Source organism: Pinus tabuliformis, chromosome Q, assembly GCF_031772625.1.
Source record: "Pinus tabuliformis cultivar Carrire ecotype Pingquan chromosome Q, CPIR1, whole genome shotgun sequence".
In the NCBI taxonomy this organism is placed as follows: Eukaryota; Viridiplantae; Streptophyta; class Pinopsida; order Pinales; family Pinaceae; genus Pinus; species Pinus tabuliformis.
The window spans coordinates 1,176,272,921-1,176,293,354 of record NC_142296.1 but is presented as its reverse complement, the minus strand read 5'-3'; the positions used below and the strand labels follow the sequence as shown (position 1 = coordinate 1,176,293,354).

Genomic DNA, 20,434 nt, shown 5'->3' with positions numbered 1-20,434 from the left:
TATCTATGAAAGAGATGTGATAGAAACACTTATTCACAGAACCCAAGATTAAATTTTACAAAAAATCCAAAATACCTTAATAATTTTTAATTAATATGTTGATGATGACGATCTTAATTTAATTAGCTAAGGGACACAACCTAACTAAGGGATGTAACCTTTCACCATTGTGATAAAATATTTATTATTACAATAAAAACCAAATTTTATTAACAAACCCACTAGTGGATAAAAACTATAGTTTACAAAACAACAAAAACTAGAAAGTGGCTAGATATGATGGTAGATTATTATAAATGATATGTGACAAAAATGCTTATTTGCAAAAACCCAGAATACATTTTACAAAGATGATGAAAAATCTTAAGAAATTGTAACTAATACGATGATGATGATGACATTAATTTAATTAGCTAAGAGACACAACCTAAGGGATGTAACCTTTCACCAGGTAGTAGTGGAATTAAATTAGTAATACACAAGACACTTGTATCCAATTTCATTTGCAATATAGCTTAAAACAAACACTGTATCAAAACCAAAGAAAGTTGTAATTTATATGGTAAATCCAGTGCCCAAAGAACCTCACAAGAAAAACTTCTGGTGCACAAGCCTATCTGCTCACTATACTAAAGAAATACAAGTGTCACAAAAACATAGTTTCCAAACATCACACAAAAAAATGCTCAATCACAACTGTATACAAGAATAATACCTTACCTTAAAATCTGCCATTGTAATACTTAAGATTGATCATTTCTTCCTATGTCCATGCCTTCTTCCACTACACCTCTTCACATATTTTTGTATGCTCACATTCTGCAAGATTTTGAGAATTCCTGCTTGCTATTATTCTCTTTATTGCAACTGAAGCTTCTTCTCTAGTTAATGCTGCCAAATATGCACCTACAAAACCAAGTGTGCATTTTGCAACCTTTTTAAAATCAAATGAGCCTTCTAATATTAATCCACTTGCAAGTACTGACAAGATCTTTGCACTTTCATCTGGAACACCTAGAAAAATTTCACAATCAAAGCAACGAGGCTTCTGAAGTGTAGGATCTAGAGAGTTAGGTCTATTTTTAGCCCCAATCACAAGAAGATGGCCAAATTACTTCTTTGTAGACATTCATTTATAAGAGCCTTGGTCACCAGATCTCACTGTCTCATTTGATTCATCCATACAAGTTAAAAGTTGTGTCACAATATGACATTCCATCTCCCATTGCAATGTTTCTCTCTTAGCACTAATAGCATCAATCTCATTTATAAATATGATGGAGGGTGATGTTTTTGATGCTTTGGAAAATAAAGCATGAATATTCTCCTCTGACTCACCTACCAAATTTCACACAATCAAGAAAAAATCATATCAAAGAATAGATAACCCATAAAGACAAAGTATTAGTTTGCACCAAAGCCACTATAACATGGAATCAAAAATATCCAAAAGGACTACTAGATATATTATATAAAACAAAATAAGATATGAAAATATCCAGTACCCATTGTATTATAGAATTTTACAAAACACTACACAATCAGACAAGATCAAGTACCTCACACAGGATCACTCAAACATCACCTATGCTTGATGCATTAAATCACAAGTCAGTATACACAGAGAATGTTTGCAGATATTGTTGTGATGCATCATGCAACATTGATAACTACACTGTTGGTTCACAAACCATCTAACTCAATAATTCTATGGAATCTCAGTTAACAATATAACTCACATGTTCAAGCTGTCATTTTTGTCATGTAGGTAAATAGTGGCAGACACCTTTCAAGATAATATTTCACATAAAAAACTATGATATCTTTAGGAAGATGTTTTCCAAAGTACCTAGTGAACAAAACCTTCAAGGGTACCTAATTTTCCCATTTCCATTGCCATTTGTCCCATATAGTTCACTACATTTCTAGAAGTGCCAAGTGGACCAAGGGAGACAAAAGCAAGAGTTTCTGCTGAAGATTGTTGCAGGGAATCTATTCCTTGTGATAACACATCTTCCTGTTATGATGAATACTGAAAAATTTTAATTCCCATAAACGGGTGCTTTGTTAATGGTTCCAGATGAGTGACAAGTATTTGCAGATATACAATGAAAATTTGATTGGAGCAATGTAATATCCCTCTCTTTCACACATGCATCCAGCCTTCAGAAAGATTAATGGTTATAACTTATGTATCCTCTAATAAGATCCCTGATTTAGAGATTTCAAACATGCCTGGTATACAAATACAAGCAGGGAATGCTTGTAAAAATAAAAAATTCATTGTAAACAAATTACCTTTAGTTTATAGTTTTAGAGCATACCTTTAGAAGTTCAAAAGGACGAAATTCTCCCATCCACATAAAGCATATTTCTACAGGCATCTTCTATATGCATGAGACTAGATGAAAGACATCAGCTTTTGCAGCTACACTCTTCAGACGAAACATTTCATTGTAATGTCACATGACAACTTTAACCAGAATATGTAGTTCATTGTCCCCCACATGTGAATTCAATGCTGACCTCAAATAATGTATCTATCAATGATTCCCATCCAACCAATGAGCATACTCCATATCAAATGCTAGAGATCTTGAGAAGGTTGAAATAAATAATAAACTTGAACAAAATTTATGATTATCATGTCATCGAAAGACATGGTGTAATGAAAAAGGCAAAAATAGCTTGTGTTTGTCTGCAAAACTACTACATTCATTCAAGATGGAAAAAAAAAATGCAGCCACAAGAAAATCCTTTAACAACAATACATTTTTTATGTCAGAATGTTGCCAAAATTAATACTACCAGATTCCAGTAACAATTAACACATTCATGCTAAAAAGAAAAACACGACTATCAATTGGGGTCTAGCTTGTGTGGTTAATACGAGAAGTTTTTATCCTCCCCACCCACATTTAAATATTTCTTGTGACATGTTTTTCCCTTGTAGGCCCATTTATACAAGTAAGGTAACAACAATATCACTCTTTCTTAAGTTCTTAAGGGTGCAACAAGACATTTCAAAACATTTAAGCCTCTAAGAAGTTAGCTCACTGGATAGTCACCAATTTTCTTGGCCATTCAGTTGATTCCATGTTAACATGTGTCCAGTTTGAATCACTTTAAGTTAGGTAGACTAGTCAACATCAACTTGCTTAGTCATCCACAAATGTGGGGAAAAAATACAAAGATAAGTTCTTTTCACATTAAATCATGTTTTGTGCCAAATTATTTCATTTGATTGCATACAACAAAGGAAATATACATGACAATAACTCTATTAGCCTCTTTAACATAGTTACTTTCATTTTAAGATTTTAAGCAAACATCAATTGGACATGTCATATTTTTAATAAAATTGGGTGTCCCAAACCAATGAATCCCATGGAATGGAGTTCCATTAGCATGCAAGGTTATTAAATAGACTTGCTTCTACCATAGACACTGAGTTAATCTCTCCTATATACTTATGGTTATTAAAGGTTATGGTGTTGATAGCAAGTAAAACAAGTATATATATGTGCAAACTTATGGTGTCATACAAGAAGTCTATAAAATCTATATCTCACTTTCCCCACACCTAAAATACACTAGTAATTTCTCTCTTAATAGTTCATACAAATAGGAGATAGTAAAAACTCCACGAATTTTTTTTATTCTAATTAGTAACAACCATCCCAAAATAGTTTTCTTTTTCCTTTCAAAATCATTAGTTTTAAAATGAGGGATACCATTACCGCTCATTGAATGATTTTTATCCCCAACACAACTTCCTTCAATGAAAATTATCTGCATATAGAAAACAATATGTGTAAATGCATGTCATTTGTTTCTATAATGCTTTTTAATATGAAAAATTTCCAGAAACATTAAATTTCCAAAAGTTTGAACCACTAGTGTCTATAAAACCAAAGTTATTTTAAAAAATGAGACTTCAGACTTGTTGTCTTGCATGTTGAAGCTCTTGCTCCAGTTGAGTCAACTCTAGTCAACTACTTTCTAGTTGTTGAACATATTCCTGTCCAAAACGAGAAATAAGTCAATGATACCTCTTGTTCACAACAAAATATTTAATAAATTATTTTCTTGATTTATAGTCAATTCATATATCTACCAATCTCAACCATAAATACAACAATTGTAAACCTTCAAATTCATATGTATATCCCAAAACCAAAATGTAATTGCATTCAACTTCCATAGATCCTAGTTAATTCATCAACTTAATAATCTTACCATATAGCCAACAATTCAAAAATTAGACAAACAAAAAAACTCTTTATATAGAAATCAGAGTGTTCTTGAACTTCGAGTTCCTTAGGCCCTCTCTCAGATAAAACTTTTTATAATCCAAGCTTCACTTTCTTATATGCTTTATCCTTCAAAGCGAAATTCAAATAATACTTTCCTTCACTAACATTTGTTTCATTGTTTATCTACATATCTTTGTAAAAGACATATTTCTAGTTCAGTAAGAATATCAACAAAGTGTACAATGCAACCTCAACTTTTGAATTTCCCACAAAACCAAGTAACACGCTGAAATTACTCTTTGTACTTTTCTTGGATAATCCATTGTCACAAGAACTAACAAAGGAATGATTTAGTTAGAAATATCATTATTTCCATTCTCTTAGTATAACACACCGTCAATAAGGAATAGACTATTAGGTGTGCACAAGAAGCCAATAGATTGGTCAATTTTGCAATGTTTTTGGACATGGAATTTCTCTCAGTTCCATGAAATATATTGGAGAACAACATATCTACTTCCTATGGACCTACACTTAGGCATATGAAAAAGACTACATCATAATTGGTTTATAGTTGCATGCAGACCTCTATGTCTGATGAACGATATCAACTTATACTTAGATTTTTAGAATTGGATGGCCCAACCAAATGGCTAGCATGGGTATTTAAATCAAAGTGATTATATCTACTACACTTAGGTTTAACTACCACAAATGACATGCTTGCCCCTCATTGGGCTAGTTTGGCTATGTAGGGAGTTGTTTCATATTGATGGGGCCAAGTCCAATCCCAAAGAACATTTGGTAGGCTACAAATTAGGTTCCACCCAATTGCAATTGCAATTGCTTAGCCAATATTTCCCTTCACAAGAGCATACATGAAATTGTTGTCATTGACCTGTAGCATTTAAAATTTTAAAAGGCTAAAGTGTTTGGCTCCTTAGCAGAGATTTTGAACTAGCATAGATCCACATTAACCCCAAACATATTAGTCTCTGAGAGAGATATAAAAATCCCACGTACAAACCTCTCATCCATGTTACATATATAGAGGTGTAACATATATTCCACCTGGACATGCATAAGTGACAAATCTCTTTCACCTAGTATACATTCATGACACATCTATTCTGTCCAGGCCATAAGATCACCTTTCTTGTTTTGATGCCACTACTTTTGGCAAAGGATTGGAAATTCAACGATGAAAATTGTAGCTTGAGTTTGACAAATGAACTATTTTATATTTGGCTAAATTTTGAGGAGCATTCTAGTAAGATATTTTAACAATTATGTATATATGGCCATTACATATTTTTAAGCCATGTGAAATAATCTCAGGAGCATTTGGTTACTAGAATTCAACAAAGCTTTCTAATGTTTTTTTTTCCCTTTGGAAAAGTCATAATTTTCATTAAGTAGAGAAAATTACTTTTTGTAGAATCAAAAGCATATGTTGTATGTGAGACATAGAGCGTACCAAGTATGTAGTATAAAAAATGGTGTACTCCATGCAGGGAGACACTGAACTATCACTGTAGATTCAAAAATTCTCTATGCAAAGAGTATTTTAACTATCATATGTATGTCTAATAACATTAAGCATAAATAAATATTATATAAACAAAAAATATAGACAGGCTCCATCTGAGCCAGTTAATCTATAAGGTCTATATAAGGTCTATGATAGTGTTGATAGAAGGCACCATCCCTCTGCTCCTGGATCATCCAAGTCCCGATAGGCCTGTGCGTTGCTTCCTTGGATAGGAGGTCGGCAGCTGAGTTTCATTCCCTGTATATATGATGACAAACAAAAGTGTCAAAAATATTGATGAGTCGATGAATCTTGTCCATAATATGTCTCAGAGAATATGCATTTTAGTTTGTAGTTTTGTTTATCCAATTGCAAACAATTTTTGAGTCCCCAAATAATTGTAAGTTCTTGCATTGTTTTTCCAGAGCATATTGTATGGTATATTTAGTCGTGATAAGTTCGGAATTTTTTTTTTTACCCCTCCCCAAGCCCATTTGTATTTTGAAAAAATGAGTTTCAGAAAGGTGTAGTATGGCACCATCCCCATAGCCAATTTCCCGAGCTGATCCATCAAAGTAAGCCCATGGGTGTGAGTAATTTATGCTTTCAGGGGCAATATGTATGGGAGTGGAGATTGTTTCTTCCTCGGGAATGATATGATAATCTGATAGAACGTAGGCAGATATAAAAGGCCAATGGAGGGCTGAGTTCTGAAAGATATAATGGTTGTGGGAAATCCAAATAGCCCAATAGGTGAGCACTGGAATATTTCTAGCCTTTGGCGGGGAGGCAACAGACCACCAAGAGAGGCATGATTCTAGCACTGTCGAACCCACCAATGGATTAGAGAGGGCAGATGTGAGTGAATAGTAACCCATAGCTCTTTGACAGTTGGGCACTTGAGGAATAGATGATCAACATCCTTGCTACTGATCTTGCATAGATAGCACCAGAAGGGTCCATGAAAAGATCTTTTGATTAAGTTGTCTCCTGTGGGTATCTTATTCTTCAGAATTTTCCACATGAGGAGCCTCATCCTAGGTGGCGCTTTTAACTTCCATATACTACTCCACCAGGATTCACATATTGGTGGTTTTTTAGAGTCCATTAATACTAGATAACCTTCTTTTGGTGAATATCACTTGTGCTTTGTAGGTGCCCATATTAGCTCATCCTCTCCTTCCAGTATTTTGATGTGAGATTCAGTAAGAGCATCTGTGTATTCCTTCCAATATTGCTGCCATGGTTGTGGAATTTGAAGTGCATGCCTAGATTTCCAGGCTTGTTGCGCGAATGTGGAGTGCTCTTTGTCTGCAATATGACTGATATGTGTGATGCCCATGGCTGTGAGGTGGGTCTTTAGCTCATCAGGTAGCCTGTGTGCATTTCCACATCTGATCCAGGGTCTACCCCTATTCTCACTGATGTTCCTGAATGGATTCTCTAGGTGAGTCCATCCCGAATAAGAGAGATCTATTGCAGAATTGCCTTCCATATGATTGATATGCATGCTGTGTTCCACTGTGGTTGTCAGAGCCAATCCATGAGACTCAGTGGTGCAATATATTTAGAGGTGGCAACCTTGGTCCACAAACTGTGAAATGTGATTAGCTACAATCCTAATTTGGCTGCCAAGGCAATAGAGAAATTTTCCATCCTTTTGATCCTCCATCCCCCCCATTTCTTTGGAAGAGCTAGAGATTCCCATTTTTCCCATGCAAAGATTTTCCCTGGCTACTTTCCTTCCCACAGGAACCTACAAGAGAGATTTTTTATTCTGGATAGGATACCCCTTGGTATCCATGCCAGTGACATCCAATACACCGGTGTGGCTTCCAACACCACTTTGATGAGTATCAGTCTACCTGCTCTCGACAAGTATTTGTGGTACCATATGTTGAGCCGCTTTTCCATCTTGGTAATAAGCCAAATCCAGTCTGTGATTTTGTAACCATGAGGCTTTAGTCTATAACCCAGATATTTTAGTCCCTCCTCTAGTTGCAAAAGTGTATAAGGGAATCTGATCAGGGCATACTGTATCTCATGAGGAGAGCACCTAGTGGCTGTTATGGTGGACTTTGCATCGTTGATGATCATGCCTGTGGCCACTAGAAAAACAGAGAAAGTATTCTGCAACGAGGTCAAGTCACCAATACTCCTGTTGAGGAAGAGCAGAACATCATCTACAAAGAGTAAATGTGTCAGGGTGCACCTATCTATGATCTTGATACCTCTAAGCCTTCCCCTTCTATGTTCCTCTTTTATGAGTCTGCTAAGCCCCTCCATGATGAGTAAAAAGAGTAATGGGGACAATGAGCACCCCTGCTTGAGACCTCTCTCGGAATGAAAGAAAGGTGATGCCGCCTCGTTAACAAGGACACTGAAAGTTAAATTAGTAATGCAACACATAATCCATTTTATAAACTCATAGGGGAAGCTTAAATGAGTTAGTAGCATTCTAATGTAGATCCAGTTTACTATGTCAAAAGCTTTTGAGAAATCTACCTTTAAAATCATACCTTTTCGTTTCTTCAACTGGATGGAGTGCAAGATTTCTTGTGCAGTCCCAACAACCTCATGGATTTCTCTATCTTGTAGGAAGGATAATTGTTCAACTGAGATGTGTGTGGACAGGATCGGCTGGAGGCGGTTGGATATGATCTTGGAAATGATCTTGTATATGCAGTTGCATAGGGAGATGGGTTGGAAGTCATTGAAGGTGGTAGGGTTATTAGATTTGGGGATGAGAGTGATGAAGGTGGAGTTGAAGGCCTCATACATCTTTCCATTAGTTCAACAGTCCTCTATAACTTTTAAGAGGTCCTCTCCAAGAGTATCAAGAAAAGCCAGGTAGAATTCCACATTCCATCCATCTGGGCCTGGGATTTTCTATCGTTTGAACCATTTTAAAGTGGCTTCAAGTTCCCCTAGTGTGATTTCCTTTGCCATTTCCATAGAATCATGCTGATCGAAGAAACTGGGGAACAGTTGAGCTCTGCGCATGACTTCTGCTAGAGTAGCAGTTTGTGGAGCCTTATAAATATGTTTGAAGTGTGATGTAGCCAGGGCAGCTAACCTCGGAAAGGTATTCATTGTTTCTCCCTGCTCATTTGTTAGTTGCCATATGGTATTGATGGCCTTGCACCCATTCACAAACTTGTGGTAGAATTTTGTATTATCGTCCCCTTCCAGAAGCCATATAGCTCTGCTTCTTAGACGCCAACTTTCTTCTCGGTCCTTTAGTATTTGACTCCTCTTGGCAAGTAGGGATGTAATATTGTCCTTGTGTTCTAGGGAGGAGTAGATCCCTCCATGTTCATTCTTGAAGGCAGCTATCTCCTCTTCAGTTGCCTTGAGGATAAGGTCCTCCTGCATTCGCTTCTTGTGCGCCCATATTTTGGATAGACTCTTCAGTTCCCTCAAGTTGTAAGAAAATCCTTCAATAATGTTCCCTTTGGCCTCTAGGGGATGGGCCTTCCAAAATTCAGTGACTAACCTGGTATAGTCAGCATCTCTTAACCAGGAAGAGTTAAATTTGAAGGGGGCTCTAGGCCTGTTCATTCCTCCACTTATTTCCAGGTAGATCAGTCTATGATCAGATATGCGCCCTGAACCAACCCACTGTCTAATTCTACTTCCCATGTTCAGCAGACGCTCCTTTATGAGGAACCGATCAAGCCTTCTGGAAAGGCTGTCCTCTCTAGTTCTGTTGTTCCTCCAGGTTGGTTGAATTTTGGCTGAAGGGATATCGATAAGGTTATGATCCTCCAGAATGTTCTCAAAGAAAACTAAGATAGTGTCCCTTTAGGCATTTTGACCCCAGGATTCCACAAAACCAATAGAAAAATTTAGGTCTCCACCCAGAATAAGATTGTCTTGTTGTAGAATGTTAGAGTTTAGCAACCGGTTCCAGTATTCTTCCCGACTTTGGAAAGGTCCATAAATGTTAATGATCCTGATCTCTATTTCAAGTTCGGGAGAGTAGATGTCCGCCTCGATGTGCCCAGTGCTCCCCCAGATGTTACAGATTCTAATGGAGCGGGAATTTATCCCCAGGGCCAATCCCCCAGATCGGCCATTTGCATCAAGAGAGTGAAAAGTCCACCTAGGAAGCCAAGATTTGAGCAGGTGTGTGATAACACTAGGCTAACCCAGGGTTTCTTGAAGAAATAGGACATTAATCAACTCATAGTTAAGTAGTCTTCACAGGGCTAATTTTTTCCCAGGGCTAGCCAACCCTTGACAGTTGAAGGATAACATCTTCATGGAGGGGGGGGGGCTCAAGGGTATTCGCTGCTCTAAGTACCCAATCAATGGAATGTTGTCTGCCAGATGCTATCTCTTCCCTAGCCTGAAGGATGGCTTTCGATAAGGAAGAAGGTCGGCCTCGAGGTTGCTTGGGGGGGGGGGAAGAAATCAGACCAATGCCCATGGAATCAGGGGCCTGTGATCGTGCCCGGGATCGGAGCGGGTATCTAGAGGATGGAGGGTCAAGATCAGAGATGGAGGGAATAGCGGGGGGTACCTTTGGGAAGGAAGGTGGAGTGCATGAGAAGGTGGGGGAAGGGGGTTGAAGGGGGCAGGCTAGGGTAATGGAGGGATGAGAGCAAAGAATAGAGCACTGAAAAATAGTAGAAGCAATGCAAAAAGATGATGTAGTAGTATAAACAGAGGAGGAAGAAGATTCCAACATACCCGTGGAGAACGCGGCCTCGGCAGTCGCCCTTGCTCTGGTGAGAGGAGGTGAGGGGGGCCCGTATGGTGATTTCCCATGCTGCTTCCTGACTTCTTTTGAAGGTGCTTTCTCTATAGCAGCTAGGACCGAGTGATTCACCACCTCATTAGACGAGGGGGGATTTTCCTAAGAATATGGGCTCTTATGTGGAGTGGCCTTATCTTTGTCTCTTGCTCGTGCCTTGCCATTCAGAGGGAAATCCTTGAAAATATGTCCCACCTTGTGGCATCGTCTGTAGCAGAAAGGAACCCCTCGTAATCCAGAATCTGATGCTGAGAGAATGTTCTCCACTGTAATGTAATATGTTCCTGAAGACCCCCCCTTGTATCCAGATGTACCAATACCCTGGCATATGCCATCATCCCAGTGGATAAGTATGATTTGTCATGCTCAAGGTAAGTGCCCAGGGTATTACCTATGCATTGAAATATGTCCTCCGACCAAAATTGGAGGGGTAATCCAGGAAGCTGAACCCATATTGGCTTGACTCCTATCTGTTCTCTTTCCGAGTAAAAAAGAGGGTTCCAACGACACAGAAGGACAGGGGCCTGTTCAAAATTCCAGAAGGAGGACAGGACCCAATTCGTGTGCTCAGCTCTGGAAAACCGAAGAGTGAACCAATCTCTAACGAACGTTTGAACAAAAGGAAAATCGGCCAGGTGTTGTCCCCATACCTCAGATTTCCATAGCTTCAATTGAGCTGCTATATAGCTCCTACCTCGAATCCTCCCAACCAGGACTCGATCTGTCATGTCCATGGAGTCTCCCCACTGGATATCTTCCCCAAGTCTAATTATGATGTCCTCAGATTTGGATTTGAAACACTTGAGTTTTTTGCTCGGCCTTGCTATGGCTTTAGAGGAGACTAGCCAACCCCCACGTAGAGAAAGGTTTGAATGTGGGTTTCCAGGGTTTTGGTGCAAGCCCAAGGGAAAATCGTCCGAGAGAGGAGGGACTTCAGCGTAGCAACCGAAAGGTGGAGCAGCAGTAATAGGTGCCAGAGGAGGCCCTTGTACCGTATTCAAGGGGTTTCCAGGAAGAGGGTTAAGGGAACCGACAAATGGAGGGGGAGGAGGGTAACTCGAGGTAACAACCGTAGGGTTAGGGCTAATATAGTCGGTCACGAAGTTAAGTGCGGAAGGAGACGGGGGAGGGGAGGAGGGTATCGGCTAGATGGGAGGGGGCTCAGAGAAGGTCATCGTCGAACTGGAGGGCCCTGAGATCGAGGGCAGGCCTGCAATGGTGTCTGTTAGATCACAGTAGTAGGGGAGCATTCCTTCCGAGGTTGAATGCAGAGTCAGCTAGATGTTGACACCTTCCAATGGATCCTTTGAATAGTCGACAATATGTAATTCCATGACTATTCCGAAAAAACCTTCGCCAGCTACCTCCGACAAGAATGTAACTGTCGCAGCGTACCTAGGTTAGGTATTACGAAGGTAAAATAGTAAAAAAAATCACGGGGTTGAGGTAAATACTAGGCCATAATAGAGAAGTAGATTGTGTTACGATGACCACCACGATGTCGGTAACCGGGTCAAGGTGAGTTGTTGTAGGTGTGAAAGCTTTCTAATGTTGTTAAGAAAGTAGAGTGTGTAGAAAATCCTGTAGATTCACAAGCTAATGCAATTTGCTAAAGCAAGATACAAGAATCTACTTCTACTTTTTACAACAAAAGCCCATAAACATCGAGCAAACAATGATCAATAGAGGAAGATAATCGAAGGCACATAACACAATAAATATCTCGGGAGAGCCATAGCTCAAAACCCCACTATTTGTTTTGTATTAATCTGGAAAATCAAGATGAAATTACAATGCTTATTCTCTCTAGAAAAATCCTAACACTCAGCAAATTCAATCTCCAACTCATAAGCAAGCTCAAGTCCAAAGCTTAGAGAATTCACAAGCTCTCCAAGTCTCTATTCCAATGTGTAATTCCTATGAAGGATAACATGTATTTAAAGGGAAATAAAGCCTCTAAAAATAGTGAAATCCCTCAAGGATTAGTTCCTGAATGCATGCATTGTTAGTACAACTTAGAAAAATCTAAAACAAATAGTACATTGTCCCTGCACTCTAGTCTCAAATGGGTCTTTCTCAGAATCGACATGCATGAGTTTCTGATGTGTAAATATTTACTGGCGGAGTTCATTAGTGTCACCACTGATTGTTAACTCACTATTAGTTCTCTCAGTCAGTTTGAGAACTAATTTAATTGAACTGAATCATGGAACTGAGTCTTCTATTTTACAACTCACAATTAACTCACATTGCACTCCTACAAAGTAGGGAAAACATATACATGGCTTCCAAAAGACTTGCAACTTGAATTTCATAAGTTACGTAAGTTTAATAAACTTAATTTAACTATTTTAAGTTGCTATGAGAATAGAATTTAAATTTAATTCACAGTTTAATTCAAGGAAAAATTAAATTGGAATTTCTTGTTGCCAATTCTCAACACCCTCTCTTGTCAAGAAAGGGATTATCAACTACCTCGATCCTGTCTCTGTGAAACTCGAATTTACATCTTGAAAATTCCTTTTTCAAGATGTCAGTATCTTTCTCCTCGATGGGAATGTAATCTAACAAAATGATTTGCCTCAATACACAATATTTGAAATGATGATACCAGATATCAATATGCTTGGAACGATCATGAAACATTGGATTTTCATATAGTTTGATACAACTCTGATTATCACAATAAATCACTGTTAGATCCATCAGTTGACCAAACAAACCAACCGGTATCTTCCTCATCCAGATAGCCTCACATGCTACCTGACTTGCATCCATGTACTCTGCCTCTGTCAAACTGAGTGCAACCGATCTCTATTTCTTGTTGTACCAAGAAATTGCTACTGACCCAATACTAAAGATCCCTCCTAATGTGCTCTTCATGTCGGATGGAATCCCTTCCCAATATGCATCGGTGAAGCCTTGAAGCTTCACTCCCTCTGTCCGTCTATACCATAACCCAAACAGATTAGTGCCTCTGAGGTATCTCAACATATGCTTTGTTGCCTTCCAGTACAGCTTGGTAGGTCTAACCATCGCTTGACTAAGCTGGTTAATTGCCTAGCACATATATGGTCGTGTATTCACCAAGTACATGAGTGAACCCACAAGCTTCCTGTAAACAGTAGCTTCCACTACTTCCCCTGAAGTAGCATCCTCCATCCTCTAGTTACCAGCTAGAGGAGTCTCCATGCGTTTATTGCTCTCCATGAGGAATCTCCTGAGTATCTCATTGACATACTTTCCCTGAGATACAAACACATCCCCATATCCCTGCCATACCTCCAAGCCAAGAAAGTAATGCCTGAGCCCCATGTCCTTCATCTAAAACTCTATTGCAAGGTCCTCCTTGCAAGATTTGATGAGATTCTCATCACCTGTCAGTATGAGATCATCTACATAAAGTACAATGATCAACAACTTACCTTCCACCACTATGTGATACAGGTTCGCATTCGGTTCACTCTTCTTGAAGCCCAAACCAATGAAGTAGTTATCTATCCTGGTGTACCAAGCATGGGGTGCTTGCTTCAAGACATACAACACTCTCTTGAGTTGGCACGCATGCGACTCATGGTCCAAGGTTTCAAAACCTTCAGGCTGCCTATGTACACATCTTCCTAAATCATGCCATTGAGGAAGGAAGCCTTCAAATCCATTTGATGGATATTCCAACCCATCTGTGCTGATAGTGCTAATATAGATATGATTGACGAGTACCTTACAACATGAGAAAAGGTCTCAACATAGTCAATCCCCTCTACCTGTGAAAATCCACATGCCAAAAATCTGGCCTTATGCTTCTCCACATTACCATATGCAGCTTGGTTTACCTTGTAAAGCCAATGGGAGCTCACAACTGACTTGTCATTTGGTCTCGGGACCACATTACAAACACTGTTTTGAACTATGGAGTCATACTCCTCCACCATTGCATCAACCCAAACCGATTACTGCACTACTTCCTAAAAGGAAGATGGCTTTGTCACAACACATGCACCCATAAGTGCCATGTATCCAATGTACCTCTCTAGTGACCTCCTTTGTCTGCACTGAGAAGGGGGTGCTCCCACATTCTCCCATGCATCATCCAACAATCTGTCAGCCTCTGTAGTGCATTTTCTTCCCTCTCTAGAAGACTCTGCTTGAGTGGATGTCTCCACTTTCTGGACCTCTATATATGGTTGCTCCACATCAATATGAGGCCCCTCAACCTTAGGAGCTAAACGCTACTCATTGACATGTATCTCAACCTCCATCTCAAGGGTTACTCGCATTGCCTTCTCCTCAACGAACCTAATATCCCTATGAACCACTGTCATCAGACTGGTCGGCATGCACACCTGATAGTTTTGGGGTGTATCAGTGTACCCCACAAATATCCCCAACTTTGTTGTTGGCTCAAGCTTCTTCTGTGCATCTTCGGTCACATGGAAATAAACTGATGACCCAAAAATCTTGAAGCGACCAACATATGGCCTCTTACCAGAATAAGCCTCCTTTGGTATCTTCATCTCAAGTATCTGATTTGGGTTACGGTTCTGAACATAAACTATTGTGTTGCATGCCTTAGCCCACAAGTGTAGTGGTAGGCCCTAATCATGCAACATCGCCCTTACTTCCCCTACTATTCTTTTGTTCTTCCTCTCGGAAACACAATTCTATTGAGAGTTATGGGGTGTCTTCAACTCCCTTTTAATCCCAAAGTTCTTAAACTCATTGGAGACATACTCACCACCGTTATCACTTCGTAGAGCTTTAACCTTCTTACCAGACTCTTTCTCTACTAATTCTTTGAACTCACAAAACTTTGTGAAAGTTTGATCCTTTTTTTGCATAAAAAATACCCAACAGTTACGAGAATAATCATCAACAAATATAACATAATACATGTGTTTGATTGTGGATGCTGTCGAGAATGGTCCACACACATCTGAATGGACTCCCTCTAGAATAGACCCTGATCGACTATCTCTCTCTCCAAAGGAAGGCTTGGTGTATTTTCCCAAAGTACAACCCTTGAATGTATAAACTTTCTCAAGCGTACCTTTGGGAAGAATGGTCGAGATTTGCTGCAATATATTCAAAGCCCCATGATGCAAGTGGCCCAATCACTTGTGCCACAACTTGCCAACGTCTTGGCTCAACATATTTTCCGCTTTTGAACTCAAAGTAGCACAATCCTCTATCTCTATCTTATAGAGATTTTGAACTCGAATCCCTATCATCTTTACTTGACTTGCAGCTATGTTTCGAAGGAACGTCTTTCCTTTTGAAAAGATCACATCATAACCTCTATCTTCAAGCATGGCAATGGATACCAAGTTCTTCATCAGTTCAGGTACATGCATAACATTCTTCAAGGTGAGTGGAGACGCATGCTCCCTATGAAAAGTAATAGTGCCCACACTAGTAACACTATACTTACCGTCATCACCCATCTCGATATGCATCTTGAGATCTTTCTCCTCCAGTTCACTGAATAACTCTTTGTCACCAGTCATGTGGAAAGAAGCTCCACTGTCTAAGTACCAGACACTTCCCATCATTGAAGACACCATGCATGCAATGAGGGAAAATTCCAATTCGAATTGGGAGGCCAAAGCCTCACCCGCCGCTCCTCCTGAGGAATTCTCCTTGAACTTATTCAATGGACAATTTGTAGCAAAGTGTACCATCTTATGACAATGAAAGCATTTAACTTTCGTCATGTCCTTCTTCTTACCTCGATGATAAGAATATAGTTTGGAATGGGAAAATTTACCTTCCCCCTTCCTTGCCTTAATCTGTAAGGCACAATTATCTTCATCATCAACCTTTGATGAAGAGCCATCCTTGGTGTTCCTCCTGATCTCATCCGACATCAAATCCAACCATAGTCATTCCCAATCTGGCAGCTTCTCCCGACCATTGACAAAGTCTTGATAACTATGCCAACTCTTGGGAGTCTAAGAAGAGAAAGGCTCACCATATCCTCCTCTGAAACTGTGATTCAAACACTTCCAAGTTCATCCCGACATTGAGTGAACTTGGTCAAGTACTTTGGAATCGTCTCGCCTTTCTCCATCTTGTTTTTACAAAGTTTATCCTTCAGTTCCAACTTCCTTTGATCACTATTATTTTGATACAAGTCTGTCAATGTTTTCCACATAGCATGTAGGGTTACCTTTCCATGGAGACTCGAGATAATATGATCTCAAACTCCCTCAGGGATTATCCACCTTGCCTTCGCCATACACTTCTTCCACTCGGCCAAGTTCTGTGCATCAATAGCTGCTGGCTTTGGAATTGGTAGTTCAACAAATTCCTTCAAGCCATTGTCCTCTAGCAAAACCTCCATCCTGTCCCTCCAGGCTATAAATTTGAGCTTCCTTCTAAGGCATACTCAAGCTTCAACCCATGGAACGTCATCTACTGATTCTGAAGTATGTATTGCAAATTCGACTTTCACCTCTAACCTAGAAACTCAAAACTTTGAAATCTCCTCTAGAGAGATAATTTTAAATCAACGATATCTCCCTCATCCGAAATCTAATTCAGCTTATTTTTTTTTTTTTTTTTTGAATTTGGATATCATTTCCCAAGGAATCCAAATCTGCAATTTTTTCTGAAATTTTTGCACAAAAATTCTCATATCTTCTTTGCAAACTCTCGGCCCAAAAAACTATCTTGCTCTGATACCATGTAGAAAATCTTGTAGATTCACAAGCTAATGCAATTTTCTAAAGAAAGAGACAATAATCTACTTCTACTCTTTACAACGGAAGCCCATAAACATCGAGGAAAAAATAATCAGTAGAGGAAGAGAATAAAAGGCACATAACACAATAAATATCTGGGGAAAGCCATAACTCAAAACCCCACTATCTGTTTTGTATTAATTTGGAAAATCAAGATGAAATTACAATGCTTGTTCTCTCTAGAACAATCCTAACACTCAGAAAATTCAATCTCCAACTCATAAGAAAGCTCAAGGCCAAATCTTAGCCAATTCACAAGATCTCCAAGTCTCTATTCCAATGTGTAATTCCTATATAGTTTGTGTTTAAAGGGAAGTAAAGCCTATAAAAATAGCGTAATCCCTTAAATATCAGTTCTTGAATGCATGCATAGTCAGTGCAACTCAGGAAAATCTAAAACAAATAGTACATTGTCCCTGCACTCTAGTCTCAACTTGTCTTTCTCATAATCGACATGCATGAGTTTCTGATGAGTGAATATTCAGTTAACTAGAGTAGCACTAGTGGAGTTCATTAGTGTCACCACTAACTGTTAACTCACTATTATTTCTCTTAATCACTTTGAGAACTAATTTAACTGAGCTAACTCATGAAACTGAATCTTCTATTTTACAACTCACAATTAACTCATGCTAGACTCCTAGAAAGTAGGGAAAACATATACATGACTTCCAAAATATTTCCAACTTGAAATTCCTAAGTTAAGTAAGTTTAATAAACTTAATTTAACTATTTTGAGTTGCCATGAGAATAAAATTCGAATTTAATTCATAGTTTAATTCAAGGACAAATTAAACTGGAATTTCTTATTGCCAATTCTCAACAGAGTGTTGGATATGACTTTGTTCTCTTCCACCAAATATTTAGCATCAAGGTTACATTTCCAGAGGAAAATGGGGTTTATGCTCAACTACAAAACCTACATTTCTAATGAGATAATGAATCAATAAAAGTAATTTTGACACAAGAGAAGACACATGATGCTCTTATCCTTCAAAGGGATATTCAAATAATACTTTCATTCACTAATATTTGTGTCATTTTTTAGCTATCAACATATATTTGTAAAAGACTTATTTCTAGTTGAGTAAGAATATCAACAAAGTGTACAATGTAGTCTAAACTTTTTAATTTCCCACAAAACTAAGTAAAATTATGAAATTACTCTTTGTAAATTTCTTGGATGATCCATTGTCACATGAACTAACAAAGGAATGAATTAATTAGAAATATCATTCCTGCCTTGCTCTTAGTATAATCCACCATCAATAAGTAATAGACTATTAGGTCTCCATAATAAGCCAATATGTTGCTCCATTTTGCGGTTGTCTTGGTTTTATGCTGTAGCTTAGAGAACAACATATCTACTTCCTAAGGACCTACATTTAGGCTTATAACAAAGAATACATTAGAATTGGTTTATAGTTGCATGTATACCTATGTATCTCACAAACAATATCAACATATACTTGGATTTTCAGAATTGTATGGCCCAACCAATGGTCTAGCATTGTTGGTTAAATCAAATTGATGATATCTGCCCCACCTAGGTTCAACTCCTACTAATGACATGGTTGCCCCTCATTGGGCCAGTTTGGCTCTATAGGGGGTTGTTTCATGTTGATGGGGCTAGGTCCAATCCAAAAGCACATTTGTGGGCTACAAATTAGGTTCCCCTTAGTTGCAACTGCTTAGCCAAGGTTTCCCTTCACAATACCACAGGTGAAATTTCTTCCATTGACCATTAGCATTTAAAATTAAAAAAAACTAAAGTGTATTTCTCTTTAGCATAGGTTTTGAACTAGAATAGATCCATCTTAATGCTAGATCTATTAGTCTCTGAGATATATTTAAAAAATCTAGGTAGAAACCTCTCACCCATGTCATAGATATAGAGGTGTAACATATTTTCCACATGGACATGTATAAGTGACATATCTCATTCACCTGGCATACATGCATGACACATCTTTTCCACCTAGGCTGTAAGATCATCTTGCTTCTCTTGGTGCCACTAATTTTGTCAAAGTTTTTGAAATCCAACAGTAAACCAACAATGAAGTTTGCAGTTTAAATTTGACAAATGATCTATTTTACATTTGGCTAAATTTTGGGGAGCATTCTAGTTAGACCTTTCAAAACTTATGTGGACATGGCTATTACATATTTTTAAGTCATGTGAAATAATCCTAGGAACAATATGTTTCTAGAATTCAACAGAGCATTTTAATGTTGTTAAGAAAGTGGAGTGTTTAATAGGAATATGTTCTCTTCCACCAAAATATATAGCAACATGCCTACATTTCCAAAGGAAAAGGGAGTTTATGCTCAATTGTAAAACCTACAGTGCTAATGAGATAATGAATCAATAAAATAATTTTGACACAAGATAAGACACAAGATGCTCTTATCCTTAGAAAGGAAATTGAAATAATGCTTTCCTTCACTAACATTTGTGTCCTTATTTAGATATCTACATATCTTTGTAAAGACTTCTCGCTGAGTAAGAATATCAATAAATTGAAAATGCAGACTCAACTTTCGAATTTCCCACAAAACCAATTAACATGCTGAAATTACTCTTTGTATTTTTCCCCAATGATCCATTGTCACAAGGACTAACAAAGGAATGAATTAGTTAGAAATATCAGTCTTTCGATTCTCTTAGTATAACCCACCATCAATAAGGAAAAGACTATTAGGTCTATATAATAATCCAATACATTGGTCTATTTTTCAATGTTTTTGGACATGGCACTTGTCTTGGTTCCATGCTATAGCTTGAAGAACAACATATCTACTTCCTAAGGACCTACACTGAGGCTTATAAAAGAGACTACATCAAATTGGTTTATAGTTGCATGTAGACCTTTATGTCTCACTAATGACATCATCATATACTTGGATTTTCAAAATTGTATGGCCTAGCCAATGGGCTAGGATGAATGGTTAAATCAAAGTGATGATATCTACTCCACCTAGGTTCAACTCCCACTAATGACATGCTTTCCCCTCGTTTGGGCTAGTTTGGCTCTATAGGGAGCTATTTTATGTTGATGGGGCCAGGTCCAATGCCAAAGCACATCTCAAAGGCTACAAATTAGGTTCCCCCCAATTTCATCTTCTTAGCCAATATTTCCTTTCGCAA

At 38.3% G+C, this 20,434-nt stretch overlaps 1 pseudogene; it reads right to left on the bottom strand.

Annotated features, from left to right (window-relative positions):
• Positions 1-468: 468 nt before the first annotated feature.
• The window catches only part of LOC149223889 (transcription factor TGA2.3-like), a 170,559-nt pseudogene continuing 150,593 nt past the window's right edge, over positions 469-20,434 (bottom strand).